A 22,854-nucleotide genomic window follows, 5' to 3' on the forward strand; every position below is an offset into this window, starting at 1 on the left:
AGGATAGTAAAGAATGTTAGGAGAAAATTACTTCATGATTTAATAGATTACTATGATGAGTTTAATGATGAGGAGAAAGAGGAAGTATTACAGGAAGTTATTGTTTATTTGTTTAAAAATGACTGGTCCCCTTTAGATATTAAATATCAGGCACCGGATTCATTAAATAATGCATTAGATAACAAATGGTGCATTGCCATTGAAAAAGAACAAGAGATTAGGGAGAAAGTCTTTTCACAATACTTTCCCGAACTCTCAAATTCAGAATTGTTTGATGTATTGGATCAAAATAAAGGTCTCTTCTTCACAAGGAGAAGAAGACACTAGCTGTTGGAGGGAAGAATTGATGATGTGGAAAAAGATAGTCATCAGCACATGAATCATGTTGTTCTAGCTCACAAACATGAATGGCCAACCTCCAAGAGGAAAAAGAACCGGTTATTTCCAAACCGGATGAGGGTTTTGATGAGGAAGGAAACCTGGTGGAAGAACTAATCGACACTATCGATGTCGATGCCCTAGATGTAGAAGATGTCACTCAGGACATACCTTCTGAGGGAACTCAATAGGGGCAACAAGCAGAACATGGTAGTGAATAGGCTAAGGACACAGGAAGCGACAAAGGAACAGGAAGAGAAGAAGAAGAGGGATGAAGATGAGAAAAAGAAGAAAGAGGGAGAGAAGAGAAAAGAGGAAGAGGAGAAATGAAAAAGATGAAGAAAAGAAGAAGCAAGAAGATGATAGGAAAAAGAAAGAAGAAGAGGATAAGGAAGAAAAGAGAAAGAAGGAAGAAAAAGAAAAGAAGAAGAAGGAAGAAGAAGAGAAGAAGATGAAGGAAGAGGAAGAGAAGAAGAAGGAAGTAGAAGAGAAGAAGAAGAAGAAGGAAGAGGAAGAACAAAAGAAGAAGGAAGAGGAAGCATAGAAGAAGAAGGAAGAGGGTAGAAGCAGAGCATAAGCAGGAAGAAGAGGAAGACAAGAAGAAGATGGAAGAGGAAGAGAAGAAAAAGAGAGAAGAGAAAGAGAAAGAAGAGAAGGAGAGGAAAAAGAAGGAAGAAGCAGACAAGACAGCTGAAGCAATGAAGAGCACACAAATGGAGACTCCTAAGGCAACCGGGAGCCAAGCCAAATTGGCTACTATCTCAAGTCCTATTGATCTCCAATCTACAAGTGAGTCTGAGCTTATGCAGAGCATCAAGGTTGCCCAAGAGTGCCTTGAAGTCATTCGCTAGAAAAAGGAATAGGATATTATTCAGACGGCTATAGACACACTTACCAGTTTAATCCCTAGTACTAATCTTTCGGACACTGAATCTTCCCTAGCACAACTCAAACTACTATGTACTATAGTGAATGATCAGGTGTAGATCCTATAAGAAGCAACAAAGGCCAATGTCAAGAAAGAGAACCAAAAGGCTCTTAATGTTGCTCTAGTGAAAAGGATGAATGAGCTTAGGACTGAACTGCTGAAAGATCAAAAGGACATAAGGAATGCCTTGGATGAGGGAAACTTGCTACTGAGCAAAATTTGTCAACCTCATCTATTTTGTGATGATGTGCTAGCCAAGAAGCAATAGCTACAAATGTACTTACAGTCCTACTGTTAGGGTTTCAAGCAAATTCGAAGCAAATATGAACTAACAATTATATGCAGATTTAAATACAAAAGATAAAGAAATAAAACAGGACACAGATAACATAGAGATTTAACGTGGTTCACCCAGAATGGGTTACGTCCACCATACACAACCGTCCAATCTTTCTTATTATCCAACAAAAATAGTACATCAATCTTACAATGCCTTAAGCATCCTAGCCGCTTATAACATGCGTTTTTAGGGCAACAAACAAAGTCAGCCTTTTTAGGGTTTTATTACAATGTTGGTTTTCATCAACAAAAAAATGGCAAATTTTTTTTTTCTTAAGGGCTACCACCCTCGAACTCCCGCTTTTCTTGGGGGCTGCCACCCCCGAACCCCTACTCGAGGCCCAGCCTGGCCCCAGACCCCAGCAAGGATATGTGCTGAGTGTACAGTACTTTACTAATCAGTCACCACATTTCAACAATCTCCTACTTGGAGACTGATCAGGCTCCACACCGAACAATCTCCCACTTGGAGACTGATACTACATGACACCACTGTACATGCAACATTTGCTGGATAAAACACTAGGACTTGACTGGTATAAATTCCATAATTATCAATCAAGAAGACCAATAGAAACTGATGAAGAAATCAGCTTCTCCTGTGGAACTGCCTTTGTGAACATATCGGCAGGATTCTCACTTGTGTGAATCTTCTCAAGCCGTAACTGACCCTCCTCCAAAATAGTCCAGATGAAGTGGTACCTGAGCTAAATGTGCTTTGTCCTTGAATGAAAAGCAGAGTTCTTCACAAGATGAATGACACTCTAGCTATTAGTATACAATGGGCTATCCTCTTATGTCTGACCCAATTCCTCTAGAAAACATTGCAACCAAATCATCTCCTTGCTGGCTTCTATAGTAGCAACATACTCAGCTTCAGTGGTTGAAAGTGCAACAACCTTTTGCAACCTAGAAATCCAACTGACTGCAGTTCCCCCTATAGTAAAAGCATACCCTATAGTACTCCTCTGTGAATCAATATCACCTACCAGTTTAGAGTCAAGAAATCCACTCAGAGTAGCATTAGATCCTTTGAAACATAATGCCTTCGTAGTAGTTCCTTTCAAATACTGAAGAATCCATTTCATAGCATTCCAATGTTCCATACCTGGATTACTCATAAACCTGCTCACAACTCCCACTGCATGTGCAATATCTGGCCTTGTGAATACCATTGCATACATCAGACTACCAACAGCTGATGAATACAGGATGTTAGACATTTTATTAACCTCTTCCTGTGCCTTTGGGCACATCTCCTTAGTCAATTTGAAATGACTAGCCAAAGGTGTACTGACTGCTTTTGCATCCTGCATGTTAAATCTTTTCAACACCTTCTTTATATACTCACTTTGGGATAAATTCAAGGTTCTGTTTTTTCTATCTCGTGTAATCCTCATACTGAGAATTTGCTTAGCTGCACCCAAATCCTTCATAGCAAATGACCTGGCTAATTTCTATTTAAGATCATTTATATGTTGCATGTTAGACCCAGCAACAAGCATGTCATCAACATAAAGCAACAAGATAATATAACCACCATTATCAAATCGCTTAAAATATACAAAATGATCAGAATGACATCTATGATAACTGTGTTCAGCCATGAAACTATCAAATTTTAGATACCATTGTCGGGGTGCTTGCTTTAGGCCATACAAACTTTTCTTCAACCTGCACACCAAGTTCTCCTTACCTTTGACCACATATCCCTGTGGTTGCAACATGTAAATTTCCTCCTCCAAATCTCCAGGGAGAAAAGTTGTTTTTACATCTAATTGTTCAAGATGTAAATCATCTGCAGCCACAAGACTAAGTACAGTTCTAATTGAAGTCATTTTTACAATTGGAGAAAATATTTCATCATAATCTATACCCTTTTTCTGTGCAAAACCTTGTACCACAAGTCTGGCCTTATATATTTTCTGACCTCCTTCCTCCTCCTTCAGCTGATAAACCCATTTGTTAGGCAAGGCTCTTTTTTCTGTAGGTAAAGGGACTAAATCCCAAGTTTTATTTTTCATCAAGGAGTCCATCTCCTCTTTCATGCCTAGCTGCCACTGTTGTTTGGCATCCACCTGCATTGCTTCTTCATATTCTTCTGGTTCACCAGAATCCATTAATAAAATAGAATACAAAGAAGGATAAAATCTTTTAGGGGGTCTACTTGTCCTCGTAGAACATCTAACACTTGTAGGAGTTTGTGGGACAATCTATTGTTGTTGAGCATTAGGTACCTGTGGCATTTCATTTTTCAGGAATCTCATCCAACCCCACATATTCTTGTTTGTCCTGTTCATGCTTCTTTTCCTGCATCTATTCTTAATACATAACCTTCTCATTGAATATAACATCTCTACTTCTAATTATTTTCTTATTTTCAAAATCCCATAATCGATAGCCATATTCATCTATTCCATATGCAATGAAGGCACATTTCTAAGATTTAGCATCAAGCTTGGTTCTATTTTCTTTATCAACATGGACAAAAGTTTTTAGAAAAGAATAATTTACCTTTTTACCAGTCCATGCCTCCTCTGGAATACCACCATCCAAAGGGGTTGAAGGTCCTCTATTTATCAAATAGACAGCAGTATGTACAACATCTGCCCAAAAATGTAAGGGCAATCCAACATGCAATCTCATGCTCCTCACACGTTCCATGATAGTCCTATTCATTCTCTCTGACACACCATTTTCCTGTGGAGTTCCTGGAACTGTCTTCTGCTTTCAAATCCCATTTAAGGAATAGTAATCTTCAAATGCTTTTCTGTCTCATTCTCAACTAAAGCTTTCCATTTCTTAAAAGTTTCAAAAACATCTGATTTTTGTTTTAGGAAATATACCCATGTTTTTCTGGTTGAATCATCAATAAAAATAACATAATAACAAGAGCCACCAAGAGATGATACCTGAGCTAGTCCCCATACATCTGAATGTACAAGCTCTAACTTCTCACTCTTCTTCTCTTTCCCAACCTTGAGAAATCTGACTCTTTTCTATTTACCATAAACATAGTTTTCACAGAACTCTAAATCAATCTTCTTTAGTCCTAGCAATAGATTTTTGGAGTGAAGGATTTTCATCCCTTTCTCACTCATGTGCCCAAGCCTATGGTGCCACATTATCGAATCTGTTCTTGCAACATTTATTGTTGTTGTTCCTGCAGTAACTTTATCTGTAGTAGCTAAGGTAGAGTAAGTGTTACCAGTACATAGATATAATGTGCCTACCTTTGCACCTTTAGCTACTACTAATGATCCTTTAGTGACCTTCAACATACTATCTGAGAAGGTAACTATGCAACCTTCACTACCTAGTTGCCCTGCAGAAATTAAATTTCTTCTTAAATTAGGAACATGTCTTACCTCCTGCAGAAACCAGTGATTACCATTCTACAATTTGATCTTTATCTTTCCTTTTCCAACAATTTGACAGGGCTCATCATCACCCAAATATACCTGTCCAAAATCACCTTGAACATAATCTAGAAAATATTTTCTATGGGGTGTAGCATGAAATGAAGCCCCAGAATCTATTACCCAAGAATCATTAACATTATCCAAACATAAGATTAAAGCATCTTGTAAAGTATTACTTGCAATATTAGCTTCCTTACTATCATTTTCATTTTTGTCTCCTTCTTTGTTTTTCCGAGACCAATAGTCTTTCTTTAGATGACTAGGCTTTCCGTAGTACCAGCAATCTTTCTTTCCTCTAGATTGAGAGCGTCCTTTCTTTGACTTCTCTCGTGACTTCTCATTCCTAGGGCCTTTTCCTCTTTCCTTTGATCTTCCTCTATTATCCACATTCAAAACACTACCTGATGATGTTGAAGTCTCACCTATGCTTTTCCTTCACATTTCCTCGCTTAGGATAACACCAACAATATCATCAAATACCAAAGTATTTTTACCAGAGACAGAGTTACTTACAACCATAACCAAGCTATTTAAGCTTTTTGGCAAAGAACATAGAATCAAGAGAGCCCTAACCTCTTCTGCAAAGGTAATTTTTACCGAAGACAATTGACTAGTAATTGTATTAAATTCATTTAAGTGCTTCGCTACAGATCCTCCCTCACTCATTTTCAAATTAAATAAACGCTTCATAAGAAATACCTTATTCGAAGCCGAGGGTTTCCCATACAACTTAGCCAATGTTGCCATCAAATCTATAGTCATTTTTGTTTCTGTTATATTGAATGCTACAGACAACACAAGGCACAATCAAATGGATCCCAGTGCCTTTCTATCTAAAATGTCCCACTCTTCATCTGATATTGTGATCAGTTTCTTTGCCTTTCCTTCCAATGGCCACCACAAATCCTTTTGATATAAGTAATCCTCCATCTGCATTTTCCATAACTGATAATTCTGGCCGTTAAACTTTTTGACCTTGAATTTGGAATCCTCCATTGCTCCCACTCAAATCTGAAAGTCCTACCAATTTATAGAAAACCTCGCTCTGATACCAATTGTTAGGGTTTCAAGTAGATCCCAAGCAAATATGAACTAACAATTATATGCAGATTTAAATACAAAAGATAAAGAAATAAAACAAGACACAGATAACACAGAGATTTAACGTGGTTCACCCAGAATGGGTTACATCCACCATACACAGCCATCCAATCTTTCTTATTATCCAACAAAAATAGTACATCAACCTTACAATGCCTTAAGCATCCCAGCCGCATATAACATGCATTTTTAGGGCAACAAATAAAGTCGGCCTTTTTAGGGTTTTATTACAATGTTGGTTTTCATCAACGAAAAAATGGCAAAAAAAAATTTTCTCCGGCCCCGGACCCCGGCAAGGATACGTGTTGAGTGTATAGTACTTTACTGATTAGTCACCACATTTCAACACCTACTTGGTCACATTTAAGACAGCTTATGATTCCTTTGCAATATATGGGCAAACCATTCACCGGTTCGAGATCTAGTAAGCCAAGATAGAACAAGAGATCAGTACATGATCTTGTAAAGCGGAAAATCGCAATCGAACCCTAGTTGCTCTCCCCTCTTCCAACTCCAAGGAGAGAGAAGGGAGGTTGCTAGGGTTGATGGTTTTCACTTAAGGGAGAGACTTTACATTCAAAAGAGGGGTTGAAACCCACAAGATCCAATCCCACACAATGCAAGATTGGATGCTAAATGTGTTTCAAGGGTTAAGAAAGCAAGGCTACCCTCTTTTGTAAAGAATGTTGATAGAAGAATTAAGCTAGGAATGCATAGAAAGTGACAAAGATTCGCTTATAAACTGAGATAGGGATATAGGATGAAGCTACGGACCTGGAATTAGCAGTAAAATGTCGATACGGTGTTTTCCTACAAATTTGAGCAAAAGTTGTCAGGACGATGGCGCCCGGCGCCACGGTCCTCTGAAAAATCCGCGAAACGAAGGGGGATCTGTTCGTCTCTGCACAAGGATTCCAGATCTTCAATTTTAGCCGCATACCTACAACCTACACACAGAAAAGCAAAGACGATTGGGGGGTTAGGGATTAGGGGTTTGCCTTTAGGTCAAACCCCGATTTTGGAATTAACCAAGAAATGAGAAATTGCTGTAAATGTAATGTAAAACAAGTACTAATACCTTGTTGTAAGGATGTTTGTATCCTTATGTGCGAAGGTATAGATGTTGTTGTTTGTTGTATGTTGTATGTTGTATGTAGCATGTAGTATGTGATCTCATCTTCAATGGTTGAATCCTTGTCTTGAATGCAACACTTAGCCTTGAATGGAGACTTAGAATGATCAATTGCTTGAAGGAATGCTTGAATGCTTGAATGCTTGAGTATAGTTTCCACGCTTTTTCCATCATGTATGTATATATCCAAATGAGAGAGGAAAATGTAGTTTATATACTTGTCAATTAGGGCTGATAGACTGATTTTCCCGACCTTAGGCCGACCAGGAAAGATAATTTTCCAATTTGCAAACATAAAGACCCGAAGTCCAAAAGAGACCGGGCCCAAAATAGGACCCAGGGACCAGGGCGCTGGGCGCCATGGTCCTGGGGGACCAGGGCGCTGGGCACCCTGGTCCTGGGGGACCAGGGCGCTGGGCGCTCTGGTCCCACCTCCCGGGACAGCAGGGTGCAAAGGAGGTTCAGGCCAGGGTGCAAGAAAATGCAGTTTTCAGTGTCATAATCAAGTTTCGGGGTCTCCATTCAAGTTGCGTGTTGCGTCACCATCGTGAAGGATGAAATGCAGTCGAAATTGCAAGTGTCACAATTTTAGGACGCTACATTTAGCCCCCACTTTAGAGAGAGTATAAGCGTACGCCAATACTTCCGGTAAAGTACAAGGAAACAACATTGAAAAACTTTCACCACGTCAAGGAGGCAAGATACACCAAGCCCCTAGTGGACTAAGGATCTTACGACTTCAATTGACACAGTAAAAGGGAAGATCACGAGGGAGAACCATGACTGTCAATAGTAAGGTTCCCTCACTATGAGTCATGCAAGAAAGATATCAAAAAATTTCAAGGCAAAGCTAAATTTTCCAAGAAATTTTCAAGTATCTTGAAAAGATATGAACGGGATGTATGCCCCCCTATGTTAAAGCGATCGCACACGCCTCACCGGGGGTGATTGCTTTAAGGTAGTGATACATATAAGAAATGAGAAAGGAGCACGTTATCACAAGGATTTAGCCCCCAAGTGTGAGATAAGCCCAAGGATAATAGACATAAAACACAAAGCATGAGGTGACTTCACTTTCCTTGGGGTCAGTATGCTGTATGATAATTCATGTATATCATATGTATGTATGCATAATTGTTCTTCATTCCCCAATCAAGGAAGGTCACCTAGAAGAAGGGAACACATGTGTCTTTTGAGTCAACATGAGAGAGATCGAGAGATCTGAATGCTTTGCATCGTCCTCAAGTAGACAACACTAAGGACAACAAATAGAAGAATGAGAATAACATATAGAAGAAGTAACAAAAGAGAGGGGGAGAGAATCTGCTATGCTAATGAAACTAGTCTAGCATGTCATCTACCCCCCGATCTTGCTGATCAATGTTTCAGGAAGGTAGGAAACATGTTAGAGGAGGAACATCCAACACAGCAGATGGAGCTATCACAAGATCCAAAGAAGGGCTATGTTCATGTTCTGAGCCACATTGTTCTTGTCTAGGAGCTAGGATAAGTGCTTTAGAAAATTCGTTAGATAAATGGTTATCAATATCAACAAGTTCATATTCACTATCAGAAGCAAGAGAAGTAACATTTTCATCATGAATAACATTTTCATCTAGATCATCATCAAGATTTATAAAAATAGGATGTTTAACTTGCACAGGATCAAGACCATCATGCATCTTATGTTTAGGAGATTTAGGCTCAATTTGCGGCTGAGGAGAAAATGGAATAATGCTTGTTGAGGGTGTTTTTGGGGATCGCAAAGTTTGGGAAGCAGCTGCTTGAACTATAAGACGACGCTTTCGTCGATGTTCACGTGCAGAACGATTTCGTCTAGTCTTAGTAGGAAGATTAGGAGATTGAGGAGGAGGAATGTTCTCATCCTTATCACTTGGGTGTTTAGGTTGTGGTCTCTTAGGCTGAATAATAGGAGAAGAGGAAGGTCTCTTCTCTCCATAAGAGGAAGGAGGAGGAACTGCTCCATATAAGGGAGGAATATTTGGTTTAGGAAGGAGACCAAGTCCATCATGACAAGGAGGGATAGGTCTACTTTTAGGAAGTTTATTAATCATAGGCATAGTCACATCCATAGGGATGGGTTGGGAATCTTTTTGAGGAAAGACATTAGTTTTATCTTTCAAAGGAAGAACTTCCTTCTCAAGAATGATAGGAATGTCAAGTTTGGGTGTTCTAGGTTCACTTAGAGATAGGATCATATCTGTTTTCCACTTTTGATAAGATTTGAAAAGATGATCACTTCACAGAGGAAGAGATTGGAATTGTTTAGGCCAAAAGTAATCAAGAGGAATGCTAGAAGTTCTTTCAGCTGGTTTAAAGAGACTATGATTGATAGTAACAACTTCACCATTATGGGGAAATTTCAAACACTTGTGGATAGGAGAAGCAATAGCTTTCATGGAAGATAGCCAAGGATAGCCAAGCTTCACACGAAATTGTTCAGAAGATGGAATAATAGCAAAGTCCACATCAAGGGATTTGTTACGGACCTCAATAGGTAATGTAATAGAACCAATTGCAGGAGAAGAAAATGCATCAAATAGTTTCACAACCACATTTGTTTTGTCATAGATCACTTGATTCAATTGCAAAGTAAAAAGGAATTCTTCAGTAATAACATTAACCATGCACGAAGGATCAATAAGCACTCCACGGCAAGGTGTATTCTTGACTTTTGCAACTATGTATAAAGGACCATCAGGTGCCCTAATGGTTTCACTAGAATTAAATGTGATGGAAGGTTCTTTAGGGATTTTCTGTTGCTCTACAAAATTAATCACATTCGGAGTCATAGACACGATATCATCAAGTGAGACAGAGGAATCAGTAGTATCAATCACATTAGAGGTATGAGAAGGTAATGGATCAGTGAAAATCTGAAGATTTTGGTTAGGAAGAGCTATAGATGTGTTGCCTTTATCATTCACACCAGAAACAGAGATAGTATTATTATCAATCAAATCTTGAATTTTCCCCTTTAAAGCAAAACATTTTTCAGTATCATGCCCAGGTTGACGATGAAATTGACAAAAAGATTTGTTATCAAAATAAGGTGAAGTAATCTTTGCAGGATCTATTTGCCTTATAGGAGGGAGAGTAAGCACATTTTGTTCCAATAATTTATTCATAATACTATGCAATGATTCATTCAAAGGAGTATACTTTCTTTATTTCTTGAAAAACTTAGAAATAGGAGGCACACCTGATGCTGCATTCACATTGTTGTTGATGATGTTTTCATTGAATTTAATGGACTCTCTGTTTGGTTTAAACTTCCCAAATGGTTGTTGAATACTATCACCCTTATCACTCGGAGTCATAGGATGTGATTGTTCCATTTGACTCACAGTCAGTTGATAATTGTGAAGTGTTGCGCACAACTGTTGGAAAGAAGTAAACTCAGAAAATAGGAGTTTGTCTCGAATATCTTTTTGTAAGTTAGAAATAAAGATTCTTTGAATATCATTGTCAGGCACTGGAAAAGAAATTTGAGCATACAAATGCTTATATCTACCAATGAAATCAGTCACTTTTTCTTTAACACCTTGTTTACAATGCATTAAATCAATCAAAGTAACTTTAGGACTTATATTGTTTTGAAATTGTTGAATGAAAGCATTTGCAAATTGTTCAAAAGAAGTAATAGAATAGGAAGGCAATGAGAAATACCATTGTAGGGCTTTGTCTCTTAATGTTCTAGTAAACAGTTTTGCAAGCAACCTTTGGTCATAAGCAAAATTGGTACATATTGTTTGAAAAGTCTTAACATGTGTTAGAGGATCACCTTTACCATTATAAAGCTCCAAATGTGGAATTTCAACATGTTTAGGAGGGATAGCTCGAACAATGTCAAGAGAAAGTGGGCTCGCAACATCAAATGTGGGCACACTAAACTTAGATTGATTCATAGAGGCAATTTGTTGCTGTAAAGAAGAGACAGTTTGTGCAAGATTATTAATGGTCGCTTCAGTCGAAGAATTCATATTAGATGTGTTAGATTGTGATGGAGGTGTTATGTTATTGAAAGAAGGTAGAGAGTAAGGTAGTGGGACACTATGATAGTTAGTCATAGGAGATGATTGGACAGGAGGAACACTACAAGGAGGAATGGAATGGTTAAATGAATGGCCCCCTTGCGTCATGTTCATTTGTGGAGATATAAGAGGAACACTCATTGAAGGAATGAATGAAGAAGTTAGATTGAATGAAGGAAGAGGGTTTATTGAAGAAGAGGGATTGCCCCCATGACTAGTGATCATAGGAGGAATATCTTGTATTGAAGTAGTCATTATGTTTGATGTAAAAGTAGGTATACTAGCAATAGGAGTCGTCAAAGGAATAGAATGATTGTCTTGAGTAGGAGGTTGTGTATAACCTAAGGTTTCGGCACAACTTTTCATAGGCATCACATTTGAATCCATAATGTGTGCAATACCACGCAAAATATCAATTCCATTCTTATCACTTTGAAACATACATTTTAGACCCTTAATTAAAGGAAGAGATTGACTATCAGGGTATTCTTGAGACATCCACTGTCGAAAATCGTCAAATTGGTTATCCAATTTTGAAAGTTGTTCTACAGAAACCTCATGGAGAGGTTCTTCATCATTAAGAGGATTAGAGGAATTACCCAAGTCCTCGTTAAAAAGGCCATTCAAATTAGGTTCCATCTCCTCAATAACTAAACCTTGGAAGGACCTAATTCTAAGGCTTCGTCTAACGGGAATAGTGTAAGTAGGGCTTATTGTTGTAAAACTCATGCACTAAAGAAAGAGAGAAGATTTTGAATTTTAAAGGTAGCAAATTTCAGTAAAATCAGCCAATCTCCTAGATTTAAGCTGTTAAATACAATCAGGACAATCTCCCGAAATTTCAGAAAAAATGTCCAGGACCGTGGCGCTCGGGGTGCACACGGTCCTCGCAACTTTTTTCGAAATTTGCAGGGATGAAAGTTATGATGATTTTATAGCTAACCTGAAAAAATTGAGTGATTTTACGATCTGTAGATAGGCCAAATTAAAGTTGCAATCTCAAAATTGAACCCTACCAAGATTGTCAAAAAATGCAAAATTTGAATTTTGAAAAAGAGAGGGAAACTGAAATTTTGAATTTTATGATTTTAGAGGGAATACCAAAAGCAATGCAAGTTTTGAAGTTTGAAAATTGACTCAATTTCACGCAAAATTCAATTTTGAAAGCGGAAATCAAAGTTGTTGTAATTAAGCACTTAATTTCAAAAGTCACAAATTGCAAAAATTTGAATGAATCACTGAAATTTTGAATGAATGATAACACACTTTTCAGATTTAGGACAGTAAGAACACAATTTTGACACAAAATTTCAATTTCAATGATTTTTGAATGATTAGAAGCCCTAAACCAAGCAATCACAAGACCAACTTTGACTGTAATTTTGAAGGTGTTAAAATTGATAAAATCAGCCAAAATTCTGGATTTTAGCAGGAAAATACAGTAAGATCTCGCTCCCGAAATTTCGGAAAAAATGTCGGGGACGATGGCGCTCGGAGTGCACACGGTCCTCGCAACTTTTTTCCAAATTTTCAGGGATGAAAGATATTGTGATTTTATTGCGGAATCCAAAGTTACAGCTAATTTGGAGATGTTTTGATCAGTGAAATTGTCGGACAAAGGTGGAATCAAGAGGGTTTCAAAAATTAGGGTTTTGACACTTAACCACTTAATTTTCAAAATTAAAGAACAAATATGAATTGATAATTTGTAATAGAAGGGCAGATCTGAAACAAGCATCAACCATTAAACATTTCACAAGTTTAATTACTTAAAAAGAAAATTTAGGGTTTTTATGCAATTAACCTCTAAAATTTTGCCAAAGATCAAACATGGAAATGTAATCAAGGAATCCAATTTTCAGATCTAACTATGAATAATCAGAAAGGATGTTCATGTCGGGTTCACCAAAATGTAAAGCGAAAAATCGCAATTGAACCCTAGTTGCTCTCCCCTCTTCCAACTCCAAGGAGAGAGAAGGGAGGTTGCTAGGGTTGATGGTTTTCACTTAAGGGAGAGACTTTACATTCAAAAGAGGGGTTGAAACCCACAAGATCCAATCCCACACAATGCAAGATTGGATGCTAAATGTGTTTCAAGGGTTAAGAAAGCAAGGCTACCCTCTTTTGTAAAGAATGTTGATAGAAGAATTAAGCTAGGAATGCATAGAAAGTGACAAAGATTCGCTTATAAACTGAGATAGGGATATAGGATGAAGCTGCGGACCTGGAATTAGCAGTAAAATGTCGATACGGCCCTGTCCTGCAAATTTGAGCAAAAGTTGTCAGGACGATGGCGCCCGGTGCCACGGTCCTCTGAAAAATCCGCGAAACGAAGGGGGATCTGGTCGTCTCTGCACAAGGATTCCAGATCTTCAATTTCAGCCGCATACCTGCAACCTACACATAGAAAATGAAGACGATTGGGGGGTTAGGGATTAGGGGTTTGCCTTTAGGTCAAACCCCGATTTTGGAATTAACCAAGAAATGAGAAATTGTTGTAAATGTAATGTAAAACAAGTACTAATATCTTGTTGTAAGGATGTTTATATCCTTATGTGCGAAGGTATAGATGTTGTTGTTTGTTGTATGTTGTATGTTGTATGTAGCATGTAGTATGTGATCTCCTCTTCAATGGTTGAATCCTTGTCTTGAATGCAACACTTAGCCTTGAATGGAGACTTAGAATGATCAATTGCTTGAAGGAATGCTTGAATGCTTGAGTATAGTTTCCACGCTTTTTCCATCATGTATGTATATATCCAAATGAGAGAGGAAAATGTAGTTTATATACTTGTCAATTAGGGCTGATGGACTGATTTTCCCGACCTTAGGCTGACCAGGAAAGATAATTTTCCAATTTGCAAACATAAAGACCCGAAGTCCAAAAGAGACCGAGCCCAAAATAGGACCCAGGGACCAGGGCGCTGGGTGCCATGGTCTTGGGGGACTAGGGCGCTGGGCACCATGGTCCTGGGGGACCAGGGCACTGGGTGCTCTGGTCCCACCTCCCGGGACAGTAGGGTGCAAAGGAGGTTCAGGCCAGGGTGCAAGAAAATGCAGTTTTCAGTGTCATAATCAGGTTTCGGGGTCTCCATTCAGGTTGCGTGTTACGTCGCCATCGTGAAGACCGAAATGCAATCGAAATTGCAAGTGTCACAATTTTAGGATGCTACAGATCTAAAGATTTATAGGACCTCCAACTAGTTTTTCTTCCACGTCTGCAAATTCTTCAAAAGTGTTATCTGAACCTGGATTCCTTGATAGTCACGCAGGAGCTGAGCACAGTTGATGCCATGGAGGAACATGTATACTAGATGCAAACAGAGAAAGAAGTGGCAACCTCCCTACTTGAGTCTTGGTTGCTATCCATGAAACAATTTTTGTAGGACTATAAATCGGTTTTTGACAAGTATTATTCATTATTGTCATAAACTTTTTATATAAATATGGAAATAGGTTTTTTCAGCAGTACTTTGTCATTGTTGGCAAAGGGAGAGAAGTATATCTGGTTTTTTGTTATAAAATTTTGATCTTCTGACACAGGGGGAGAAGTATTTGGTTTTGACATTTTGATATATGCTTTGATATATGCTATATGCTCTGCATGCAAAATTTCTATACATTGTGTTGATTAAGGGATAGTGTATATGCTTAGGGGGAGCAATTTTGTTATTGGCAAGTTTTGTTGTTGTGTGAGGGAAAAAGCGAGACTAGGTTAATCATGCCCTAATCCTACCTTTTGACACACATTACGGAATACGAAAGAGCCTAGAGATATCGCACAATTGGCTACTTCTTTTGGTGAAAGAGAGAGTCATGGGATATCTATTAGGATTTCTATTCCCTTGTTGAAATTGTAAGGTCAAGTAATGCAAGTTCAAACCCTAATCCCAAAATGCAAGTATAAACTAATAACAAGACTGCAGAATTGAGATTAAACAATGAACAGCTATAAATACAAGGATGAAATAAGAATGCAGATGTGTACCTAGAGTCAAAATCAGACTGAAAATGTTCAGGACGGGGGCGCGGGTGCCACTGTCCTGAAAACTGCACCGGAAACTGCTATTCTGCACTCTGAAACACTGTCGGGAAGCTATCTGAAAGCTGTCTGTCTGGAGGACCAGGGCACCCAGCACCTCTGTCCCAGGGACCAGGGCGCCCAGCGCCCTTGTCCTGGTAGGACCAGGGTGCCCAACACTCCTGTCCCAGTCTTCTGCTCTGCAATTTGATACAGAGTGCTGTCTCGACCTTCTTTCTCCGGATCTGTATCTCGCGGCATCGTCCGAATCCCGAAACCTGCAATGATATCTGAAAAGGGGTGTATGGGCGGCTATATAGGGTTTTGCCTTAGTCAAACCCCTACTTTGGTGATTTCCACCTCCACGAATAGCCAAGTTGTTTTGTAAAATGTATTGTGTGTGCAGACCTAGTGTGTGTGCAAGGTCCTAAAATGCAAGAAAGCAAACTAGAGCAACCTAGAAAGTAAACCCTAATTGCTTGTAGATGATAACGTAAATGCTCTAAATCAAGATGCAAAGTGATCTAAAGCATGAATAAATGATGTATTGAAGCTTATGTAAAGACATGAAAACAACATGAAATCATACCCAACCCTCAAGGGAGGAGTACAAGCCAATCTTCAGTCGGTAATCTCCTATTGTTCTTCAATGTCTTCCAAGCCCTAAGTGGATGAATGAATTTGATAGATGCTTGATAGAAAGATGTTGTAAGATGTTGGAGTCTTCAAAGATCTACTCTTTCGCTGCATATGAAGTTCCTGAAAACCAAAAATCCCCCCCCTTCAAATGAGGAAAGAGAGCTTTTATGTATGAAACCCTAGGTCGTAAATTCATATTTTGGCCGACCTAGAGATTGAATATCCTGCCAATTTCTTGGGGTTAAGCTTTATTTTATGATTGGATCGCGCTCCTAAAATTTTGGGAAAAATGTCCGGGACCATGTTGCACTCCGGGCGCCACGGTCCTGACAACTTTTCACCAAATTTTCAGGGCCGTCGGATATGATGATTTTAGAGAGAATCCCGAAGTTACAGGTGATTTCGAGATGTTTTGACCCTGAAACCAAGCCCCCAAGTTTGAAATAGGACTTAATTAGGGTTTTTGATTAAGTGGTGTATTGGAGGAATAAAATGCGAAGGGCGCGCTTTAGTGAAAAGGGCCCAATTTTATGATGTAGAGAATGATGAAATAGGACCTTAGACCTAATTAATTTGATTAATTAAGTGCTTAAGGAGAAATGCAATGCAGAATGTAAAATGCACTAAGGTGGGTGCTAAACTAGGTGTGAAATTGTACCACCCTAGCAAGTGCGTACAATTTACGACGCTACAGTTGTAAAACACCTAGATGTAAAATTTTTATTTTCCTAAGTGTTGCCATCAATGCCAAAGGGGGAGATTTTTGGCATTTTTGTTTATTTATGTTGTGATTGTCATTGATGGACACACACTTGTATTGAGATCCCCTTTATATGTATGAGCTCAAGCTCAACCGATATTTGTTCCAACCGGTATGTTGTATACTAGTCTTTAGACTAGTGGTCATTTTGTAGAATGTGTTTCTTGGTCTGAAGCGGCATGTTGACTCCAAGTGGTTCGTAGATCCCAAGCAGCACAAGGGAGAAAAGTAGCACAACACATTCTTACCAGTCTTCATTTTTGTCAAACCAACAACCGGTATTTTGTATGAACCAATAATACTCTGTGATGAGTTACCAACTGGCATTTTGTGATGAGTTACCAATCCACCGATTGTTTGATGGTGCCGACACATTGACAGTGCTTTTTGTGTCGTGTTACTAAGTATGTCTAGATTCATTAAACCTAGGAAATTGTAATGTAATCCTATTGGACTGACATGAATTTAGATTCCTTTAAAAGGACATCATGTCTAGGGTTTTAATTTGTTGCTAAAAGGGTTAATGTCATGCTAGGGTTTAAGGTGGAAGTTGAGAATGATCTTATTTGAGAAGATCAAGTTGTAATTGTGAGAGAGAGAGAGAGAAGACTGAAGTAATGCTAGAATGCATTAGCTATGAGCAATACTGGATCTAATCAAGCAGTTTGTGCTATTAGATAGATCAAACACTTGTTGGTTACTACATCTTTGACAAGTCTGTAGCCCTTAACCGAGTAGGCCTCAAAGCCTTTGTAAAATCCTCTAACAAGGTGGTTCACACATGTGAATCTAAAATCCTCTAACAAGGTGGTTCACACATGTGAATCTAAAATCCTCTAACAAGGTAGTCTTTAATCGGACTTATCTCCTAACAGAGATTGAGATTCCTAACAGGATCTGTTCTGGTGAAGAACATTGTAAGACCTTAACCGGTCTGACCTTAACCGGTCTGGTTTCTATTTTGCAGATAGTGACTTGTGAGTTCCATCTCACTGTGGTTTTTCCTAGTCAGGTTTCCACATCAAATATCTTGTGGTATGGTTGTATTGCTTTTGTGGGTGAATGCTTTATTCGCATTTTGATTTGCATGTGTGGTAACCGGTCTGACTGTTAGACTACTTTACTAGTTTATCTTTAGACTATGTAAGTGTTTTAGTGCAATGATTTTTGGCATACTAATTCACCCCCCCCTCTTAGTATTCATCAACTATTACGTCGATGAATACTTCACCGACATCTATATGATCACCACCTAGTTTCCACCTATCATCCTTGTCGACATCCACCTATGCTTAGTTTTCTATGTTGGTTGACATCCTTCACCGACTAAGATTGACTACCGGTTCAACTCACCTTACTACTATAACCTAACTTCACTGGTGGTCCTTCTTACATGCTGACCTCTTCTCTATCAATGAATCTGTTAGATACAATGACAGTCCCAAAGACACTAAGAGGGGGGGTGAATCAATGTCTAACCAATTAGCCGAATATTTATACTTATTTATAACTTTACAACCCAAAACAATGTACTGGTAAATAAGAATTATTGCAGTAAAAAAAAATAATAGAGTCAGCATAGAAACACCCCATAACACAAGATATTTAATGAGGAAACCTGGTGTGGGAAAAACCTCAGTGGGATTTGTGACCCACAATATTTATTCACTAGACAATGAATAAATACTACTTACAATAAGGGGCTTGCACATGTAGGAAGGCCAACAACCTAGAGCTCACTGCTCAATAAAATTCACATTGACTAAAAAATGGATAATTGAATCCAATATAATGTATTGCTCAAAACATCATCTCTAATGCTAGGTTCAGTATTGGTTTAAGCTCAGATAGATACCTTATCCAAAAACCTTCGTTGTCACTAAACAATTATTCTCTACCATACATATCATATCCTATGTCACAAAATGACCTATAAGATCTCATACATATATGAGTCTTTTACAATATACCATGTCAGCTTACAAAAGATAATTATATTACAATAAATAAAAGTTCATCCCACATTGGCTAGGGTGCTGATATGCTTTGTTGCTGATGTAATCTGAATGCCAGTGTAAGTGCTTGCTAGTGCTGGTGTTTGGCGGTGTATGAAGTTTGTGATGTCGGGCATGTAGAAACCAAATGTTGGTAAGTTGCTAGTTGGTTACCATCAATGACAACATCAACTATTCTCATAAGAGTTTAGAATGCCAATAATCTACCCCTTTGGCATTGATGGCAACACTCATGTGAAAAATCAAAACTATTATCCAAAACTGAAATCCAAAAGGATGTGCTCCCCCTGAGCAAGTGATCTCCTCTATACATGCATTTTTCTCACCACTACTCCCCCTTTGACATCAATGACAAAGGATGTCATAAATAATCAAAAGAGTACAAAAATGCTACCTTAATGCCTATAACCAGTTGGTTACAATCTGAAAGATGTCTGCCAAAATCATATTCAAACTCTGCATAAACTTGTTGTTGTCAGTTAAAGTTGCCTCTGTCTATTGGATCATACCGATGAGATAGTGCATTTGCTGCTCTAGTGATCATTCTCCTTGAAATTTTACCTTAGATAATTCAACTCTCTAAGTAATAAGATTGTCCATCCTCAGACCAAGTTTATCCTTTAGTTCCAGGGCATTAGACATTATTCTTGCCTTCTCTTTCTCAAATTTTTCCATCTTCTCCTCAAAAACTGCCATTTCCTACTCAAAACCGATATAAGTCTAGATGAACCTATTATTATATAGGACAAGATTAAACTGTATTCTCATCAATAGATAAATGATCAATTGTTCCAATTACATACAATGTAGATGAGCCTTCTTATATAGGCAAGGATAGGGATATGTAAGCACACAAACATGACATGTGGCTCAATAAGAAACAATGGTAGGTAGGAAAAACAATATAATAATCCACATGAGGTGGATCACCCACTAAATGTGGAGTGTAACAACAAGATCAACACCATAAAAGGTGGAAATTCTCCTACACACACTATCCCAATGTGGCACAAACACCCAAGTGTCTCATACCCAAACTACTATGATATGCATTTCCTAAGTAAACTTAAGTGTAATAATATCCAAGATGAATAATTATTTACACCAACACACCCCCTTAAGTGCAACTTAGGGGAATACACTTAAGTCTATAATGCAACTAAGCAATGCAAGATGGGTCCCAGCTACTAGGCCATGTTAGGTACCCATGTACAAATGCGAATGCATGAAAGCCAATGCAATGAAATCTCTCACAAAATAGGGAAAAAGAGAAAAACCCAATGGGAAAAAACCTTCGCACAAAAGAGAGATGAAAAACTAGATACAAAGAACTCTCATAGAAGTATGTGAAGGACAAAACCCCAGGTGAGGAAAAAGTCCCCCCCATATGAGAGAAGAATAGAAGCTAGGAAGCCCCCCCTCAATGTGGAATCTGCACCAATGATAGAAGCTCGATGTATGAAGAAACTACTCCACGAACATTGAACAACATTCCTCCCCTTAGGAAGAAACAAAACCAAAAATTTATCCATGAAGTCTCCCCAATCATGAAGGGAAGATGTATGAAGAAAACTCATGATGAAAGGAATCTCTGAAAACTACTCAAGTGTCCCCATGTCTATGCTGAAAGATACCTCCTCCAAAGGTGGTAAACTATGCCACACTACTGAAAAAGGCACTTCAAAATCTAGTGGAGATGGATGTAGAACATGTCCCAAAGACTCACATGTCTCCTCAAAAAATAAAGAGACCTCCTCCAACTGCTGTACATAAGTATCCACAATCATGTCAACCTTGAAAGAATGATCATGTAGAGAATGAACAAGAGGGTCAGAGTGCTCCCTCGCAACAATCGAAGAAGGATCACCTTCATCAAAGAGAAGATGAATGTCACCAATGATGTCTCCCAAATCTGCAATGTAGGATTCCATAAAGAAATCTGCAATGTCTGTCACGTAATCATCCCATGAATCTAAAGCTAGAAGACAATGAATATCCTGCTACACTAAATCACATGTAGGCAAAACTATCGCAGTATCCAAATCATCAGGTGCAATAGGTGATGTGATATCAATATGAGGAGATGAAATACAAGACTCAAGAATGGGTTCACATGTGAGAATCCCCATGTTCAAGTGCCCAAAGTTCTCCTCAAAATCTGAACCATCACAAGAAGTGTGATCATCATGTGTAGAATCATCAAATGTGAAATCATCATCATCAACAAAATCTAAAAAGGAGTATAACCGAGATGCATGATCAACCACCCCAGTCGCAATGATAGCTCTAGTCTCCAAGTTTGTGAACTCCACAACTCTCTTAGTTGCGCCATGTGTGATTTGATAGATAGAAAGGAGATTGTTTGTCAAGTGGGGTACACACAACACATTATTGAAGGAGTTATCCCCAATGTCAATAGATCCTTTCCCAATCACATCCATGTATGTATGATTGCCCATCAAAATCTATGGCATGGTGCAAGGCTCAAATGTAGAGAACATAGACTACGAAGATGCCATATGATGAGAAGCCCCTGAATCTTGAAGCCATCTCTTTGAATCATGACTGATAGTAGCACATAGAGCTTTTCCTTTTCTTGTCCCAAAAGAGTGAGTCTTCCCACTTGTAGAAGCCATCAATGCTTGCCCTTTTCCTTTTGAATGTGAGGAAGTGGAAGTTGATGAATCATCCTTCTTATAGACATTAGGCAAATCAATGTTATGCTTTTTGAGGATATGTGTGAGCTCATCAATCTTCTTAGAATGGCAATGATGCTCCTCATGACCAAACTTTTTGCAATAGGCACAAGTAGGTCTCTCCCTCTTTGGTGAACTATCCCTCTTGGAAGAGGATGTATCTCCTTGTTGTGGAGAGGATGATGCTTTGTCCTTAGGCTTTGATTGCCATTTCTTCTTGTTTGAGTTGTCCTATCCTTGATTTCCTTTGTTCCCTTGATTTGCCACTAATACTTGAGACTTAGAAGCCTTAAGAATTCCCATGCTTATCAACTTAGTTTGTTCCATCATCAACATTTCATTGAAAGCATCAAATGTAGGCATTGTGTAGCTTGAACCCATTGTCATCCTATGGGTTTGGAAACTAGAAACAAATGCTGCATATTCTTGTGGAAGCTTGCCTATCAAGCTGAATATCAATTGAGTATCCTTCTTATCAATGCCACAATCTTTGAGTTGTGCCCTCAACTCATTTGCCCTAGTGACATAATCTTGTATAGTATCAAAGTTCTTGGGATCCAACATGGTGAGATCACTATCAATTTGATATCCCCTAATCTCATCAACTTGACCATACAAGTCTTGAAACTTTTTCCAAGCATCCTTGATTAGAGTACACTTCTCAATATGAAAAATGAGATCCTTTGATACATACTTTCTTAAGGTACCAATTGCCATGATATTTTTAGTGAGCCAATCCAAGTGACCAACTGGATCAACCTTAGGATTAGCGGGAGCAACAATAGTTCCATCAATGTAATGAGTGAGTCCTTTTTCCATAAGTTTACTCCATGCATCAATTTTCCAAGTAGCATAATTATGAGGAGTTAAGAGAGGAAACTTAGAAGAACCCATAGTAGCAGAACTGAAAGAACACAAGAGCATAAAAGCACAAGAGACACCCCCCCAAAATTCACTCAATCAAAGTACCCCCCCAAAAATGATGATTTAGCACTTTATATGTAGTGCATGTACAATAAGCCACTTGCAAACAATGGCAAGATGGAATTATGATTTTGTTTTACAACTGCCCCAATAGGCTGAGAACTTCAAAGAAAAAGATCAGAAAGATAGATCTATGCAATACAAATGCCAAATTGGCCAAATAAGACCATATGATGAAAGTACAATTTCTACCCACAATTGTTGCAAACTGATAGCATATTCTGAGAGTAGACAAAAAATAATGCACTTTCAAAAAAAATGACACCTGAAAAGGAGTTCGTATGAGCCCAAACGAAGTCTTGGAAGTTGCAGAAATGGGGATTAGACAGGTATAGTCACCACAAACTAAGAATTCTAAAAAATCTATCCATCAAAATTAGAAAA

Source organism: Cryptomeria japonica, chromosome 5 (genome assembly GCF_030272615.1).
Source record: "Cryptomeria japonica chromosome 5, Sugi_1.0, whole genome shotgun sequence".
NCBI lineage: Eukaryota > Viridiplantae > Streptophyta > Pinopsida > Cupressales > Cupressaceae > Cryptomeria > Cryptomeria japonica.